This window comes from Hippoglossus hippoglossus, chromosome 3 (assembly GCF_009819705.1).
Source record: "Hippoglossus hippoglossus isolate fHipHip1 chromosome 3, fHipHip1.pri, whole genome shotgun sequence".
Taxonomy (NCBI): Eukaryota; Metazoa; Chordata; class Actinopteri; order Pleuronectiformes; family Pleuronectidae; genus Hippoglossus; species Hippoglossus hippoglossus.
This window is the reverse complement of record NC_047153.1, coordinates 17721811-17727903: the sequence shown is the minus strand read 5'-3', so window position 1 is coordinate 17727903 and position 6093 is coordinate 17721811.

The following is a 6093-nucleotide window of genomic DNA, read 5'->3' as shown; positions in this document are numbered from 1 at the left end:
ACTTCCTGCAGCCAAAGCTAAAACAATCCTAATTTACTCATTTATGAGTGAATCAAATATCTTTACTTTGTCCTATATATGAAAAAAAGTGTGATTCAACAAGACATTCAAATTTGAATCCAATTTACGCATGCTGGAAGTTAAGCTTTATTTCAGACTCCATATCAGTATAGAAAATATAATACAATAAAATTCTTGCAGAAGGTCGGAATTCATCATAATTAATTAGTTGATCATAATGTCTTGTCATATTTTACAATAAGGTGCATGTGCACACACTAACACACAAGTTGGCGCAGCTATCCTTATTAGGACTTTGTATTGACTTCCATTCCTTGTAGAGAGCCAAAGCAAAACCTTATACCGAATCTTTACCATGACCAGTTCATGACTAACCGACCTCCATCTAAACACAATTCATATCTCACCTCTAACCTTACACAGGAGCTGAGGAATGGTGTTTGGCCTCATTAGACCAGGCTGTGGTCCCCATGAGGTCCCCTGTGCTTGACAAGATACATTTTTCTTGTCGACAAGGTCCTGAGGAGGTAACAAAAACAAGTATGCGTGCACAGACACACTAACACACAAAATGGGGACGTACAAATTGCACATTCAGCACAACACACGCACACAGGAATATTCCCACACCACACACACTCGACAGGGAACATGTCAGATTCTCCCATTGCACAACAGTTCAAACTTCAAACTGACACAAGAGCTTTTGTTTTCCGTTTATTCAAAAATCACCACGTTGTTGGATTAACACTATTTGAACATCCAGAGCAGTTTCAATGGTAGTTTATTAATTATTTTTTTATTTCAGCACTGACACTGTGCATAGCAGCAAGCAGGGTATTCTTTAACCTACTGTATGTCCCTGTGTGTGTGTGTTAGGACAAAAGTATTTAAAGTATTTGATGAAACGTTTGTTTTGGTTTGAGACGTCGGTGCTACTGCAACAGTTATCGATGCTAAATATTGTTTATATGATAATTAAACAGGACAATACTTATCTACTGAAAATGTTTTTAGGGAGCAAACTGTCACAGAAGATTAGTTTCTACTTCTTCACGTTCACTCAACCACAATGAGCTCCAGCAGAGGTCAAAGGTGATGCATTTTTCAAGGACATCCGTACAGAAGTTATTAAAGGAGGAGGAGGAGGAGGAGGATGTTTCTCCCAAACCACAGTTTTGCTGTTTCAGTATTTATAAGTGGTTATTGTGCACCGTGATCTTGATGATCTTTGCCATTGATCCGACCCCGTGGTTAGTCACCGACGCTGCTCAGATACAACGAGCGGCTGAAAATGAGATCCAGTTCCTTAAGTTGTTTTTGTGATGACAACTCCGAGATAAAATTTTAATGGGATTCTTTACTGTGAAATCTGTGCCACCCAGACCACCATGACCCCCCCCCCCCCCCCCCCGCCATAAATCTACCTACAAAAACAGCTTCAACGGCAGAAGGGTGTGAGTTCGGATTCTTTCGATAAACAAAGTCATTCATCACAGTCATGTGGATTCTAAAGCTACAGCTGCAGTCTGCACTGAAGTACATGATCACACATGAGACTCAGTCAAGGATACAGCCAGACAGATACTCAGCAATATTACACTGCACACTACATGGCTTCAGAACACATTGCTGCTTTCTATTTCATTTCCTTATTATACATATAAAAACTGCTCTTTCAGTCACTTCTGCAGTTGATAAACAGACTCCCCGAACTGGAGCATTTTAAATATGTTGAATGAAGGTGGCTGTGGAGGAGAGAGAGGATTTGCAGTTATTGCAGCACAATGTTTCCCTTTCAATATATAACACTGATATTGCACTACATTAACCCCATCAGTGTTGTGCACCGTGAGATTTCAGATCCACTTGTTTCTGTCAAGAGTAGAACTCAGCACACAGAGTCGGGAATAGTTTTTTTATTTACTGTGCATGACTGAATTCTTTCTAAAAAGCTCAATAACATCATCATTTAATTTCCCTCGCTGACCTTTTTCATTTTCAAGCTCATTGACTCACGATGTTTTACAACTTGGAGCCAAAACACCGAAAATATAACAAGAGACACGAAAACTCCCTAAATCCACATCTATAAAGTTCTAAGAGGTTTTTTTTGACTGCCTGACCATTTCAATTCGTGTAGGTTCACAGGAGAAGGATGTAGGTACAAGACCAGACTGGACAAATAATGTCTTTATCTTCTGAAAGCAAAGCTGAAGATGCATCTCTGATTACATGATTATTTGTTGTGGGCCCTGAGACTGTTGTTGCATCTGAGACTCAATCTATTCCCACGGTTGGTTTATTGAGTGCTGTCGTCGGTGTTAAATGCCAGCATCAGATCCCACTGATTGCCAGACGAATAAATGAGTCGCACATGATATTGGTTGTTGTTGTGCAGTCATCTGGTTGATACATTCAAAACAGTGTGATTGTATCTACTGTGCACGTGGCGTTCACACATTCACCGCCACGCTCCACTGGATGTTATTCCTAATGTGGTGTTTGTATGTATTTGTTGGCGCTGACTGAAACCGTTCACTACTGAGGGGAATAAAGAGGAATGAGTAACATCAGGATGTGTGGTTCTAAAGATCGTCCTCTGTGCTCCTGCTGCCGTCCACGCTGAGTGATTAGGTTCGTTTGTTGGGTTGTGCAGGGCTAAATGTCAGCATCCGACCAGACACAGGACTGATGAAGGACCGGGATCCTCCCACACAATATTGGATCTGCGACATAGTCACTGTGTGTGTGTGTGTGTGTGTGTGTGTGTGAGGTGAGAAAAGAAGCGCAGATAATATATCTGTGCAGACTGAGGAGGCTAATGGATTTACTAATAATCTGAATGCACCGTGGTTTCTGATATTGAAAATTGAATATTTATAGTTACACACACACACACACACAAGACTCCGTGTTTTTCAATGGTGAATCTGAGTGTTTTGTTTTTCTTTTCTCCTTGAATATGTGTTGAACCCCCCCCAAAAAAATCCTCTCCTGTCACTGGATAGTTTAGTTTTTATCAGGCACAAGCAAATAGTTAAACAACATATATACAAATATATACATTTCTGTGAATGTATGTGTAACTGAATTTAGATCCCAACACCACAACCAGGTTGGTGACACATTGGTCATCTGATGTATAGCTCAGCTGTGTGTACATTACCTAAACATAAAGGTGTGGTACATTATACATCCGAAATGTGATTATTACTGAGCTTGATGTTTTTGGTCCCTGTCACCAAACTAATGTGAAATGTTGTCGGGTCGATGTGGTGTGTAGTGCTTCTTAATTCAACAGTTTTGTAGTGATGTGAGGATCATTAACTTTTAATAAGATGCCCATTAGTAGAGGTTAAATGGGTATTAGAGGACATACAGTTCTCTGTGTGTGTGATGTTTGCTTGTTTGGCCCCATGGAAAATACTTCACGACATTTTCCGTTTGTTTGTTGTTGTTTTGTTTGTAACACTGCAGTAGCTGCACTAATGAACCATTGCAAACTGAACGGCCCACGGTCTGCAAGCCCGATTAAAGAGATGCAAAAAGCAGGAAATGGAACCGACACACTGAATAAAAATCTGAAGATTTGATATGTGATAGAATCTCAGAGGACAAACTTGTGCTGAAAGAAAAGGTGCGACACATCCGTACACTCGGCAGCACGGCCGTTCACTGGTGAATTGTGGGACTTGTGAGGAAACACTGCTTCCACATGACCAACTGCACTACGTGTGTCATTTGTTTTCATCGTGCAGAGCAGCAGCCCTGTTGCACTCCATTAGCTGCACTGCTTATCCTCTGAGGGTCGCGATAGGAGTCGGTCCCACCTGCAGCAGCGACTCTCCAAGTGACATTACAATTAAGGAGGCAAGTAGCACGCTCTGTTTGAAATGTCAACATGGGACACGAGTAGTACATGTGTTTGTAGGGCTGATCTCACACAACTGTGACACTAATTACTTAGGCCTGATGGTGATAATAATATTTCTTTTCTGGTTGTGGAGTTGCCGGAGTAAGAGCTGGTGGGTTGAGCACGAACCAGTGTCGTGTTGGAGCAACATAAGGAGGAAAATCCTGTTCTCCTCTCTGGTGGTGGTAGGAGTAAATTATTAATAGGTTCCGTTCAGCAGGAAGTCCTGGAAGCAGCAGGAGAAGCACGAGTAAGAGCAGGAAAGAGAATACGACAAGTACATAATAATCTGCTGGTTCCACATTAACCTGCATTGCAAATATGTTCAGTTGCATTTGTTTACTTTTCATTTCCTGGAACCAGCCAACAAATTCCTGAAGGAGATTTGCAAACTCGCCAGCGTAGTCAGACGAACAAGGCTCCATCTGAATGTTTCAGCTTCTCATCCCTCTCAGCACATTCACAGGCCTGCACCCCACTGTCTCTGTCAGAATGCAGCCAACAAACTCAGATGAAAAGCATCAACTTCCAAACATATTTGTCTTAGTATTTCATCCAGATGTTTGGATAACGATGCTTGAGATCACCGTTCGTCTTAATCGCAGAAAAAATCAATTGCTGTCATGACTTTTTTTTTTTTTTTTGTATGTCTGAGATGTTTAAAAAAATATATATTTATTGATTGCCTCATATTTGGCCTAAAGGCTAGTGGTTCCCCACCCCCTGGTGTATATTGTAAATTTCTTTTCTTTTTTTAAATATGGAAACACAAACAAATAAACATACACTAAATGTATGAATTTAAAAAAGATCACAGAAGAAAATGTTTTTTTTTTACATTTTATACAGATTTTCTTTTGCTACATTTAAGCTTTTGAGTTTCAAAAAAACAAACTATAATGAAATCCTTCATTCAATTGTCATTCATATTGTCCTAATTTAATGACTTAAACAAAATACTAATTATATTGAATTCTTGCAAAAAAAAAAAAAAAAAAATACAGATAAAATATAACTATCATGTGACTAAAAAAAGGTATATGCTGATAATTATTCAATAATAACCATCACTACTTATGTTGTGCAAACACCATGTCACTACTTTCACTTTAAACTAGTTTGCTTTGTTTAAATGATGTTAGCAGAGATAATTCGAAGATGTAACTCTACCATGGTTGGAGCTTTCACATACTTCACTAACATACTGTAGCATGAAAGATTTAGACTCTGCTTGTGACTCAGGTTGAAGCATGTCGTTGGAAACGCACAGTGTGAGATCAGCCATCAATTATTTAACAGCCCCCCCAACCTCTAAATTCCTCTTAACAGGAAGATCTATGCTACAGTCAGCTCATATATAAACAACAAAACGCCTCTACAACAGAATTACATCTTTATTTTCCATCCCCCACAAAAAGGCAAAATGTATAGACAACATACTTCTTTCGATAAATGTGGTTTTGTGCAACTCTGACAACAAACTTTTTCTTCTCCGTGAATTTGAAAGTTCGCAATTACAACAATGTTCTACATCTATTCTTCTAAAAAGAAAACACTGGCACATTAATGTTTAGACCCTGTGAAAATAGACTGTAGTTACTACATCAAAATCATTACTCAAGTCTCATTTTTAAACATTCTTTATGTAATGTAATATTTGGTACGTCTTTCATGCTGCACACTAAATGTATCAAATATGGAATATCTTTTGTCATCGGTATTACAGTTTGCATAAGATTCAGAAAAGGTTGAAAAAGAGCGAGGCTGCTTAATGTGTCTGACGCCTCGTTAAATAGTAAAAATGCTCCATTTAACTCATCACATTTGCATTAATGAGGCACTGTGTTTGTTTTATAAAGTCGTTTTTAATTTCAAATTAATTATGTCACAAAGCATAAAACACATTTTCGTCTCACTACAGTGAAATCAGTACAGTGTGTTGAATCTTTGTCACTGTTTATTGGGAGTGTGTGAACTCAGCTTTACTGTGAGAAGCAGGTAGTAAAAGTTAATTTAGTTAATATAGTTAATTCCCTTTCATGGAAATTTACTCTTTTCGTGCAGCCAGTCGAGTATGAACTTTATTAACCAGTTCAATTAACCTGGATTATTAGATTTGGTCTTAAAATGCTAAATATGCCAATAAGAATAAAGTG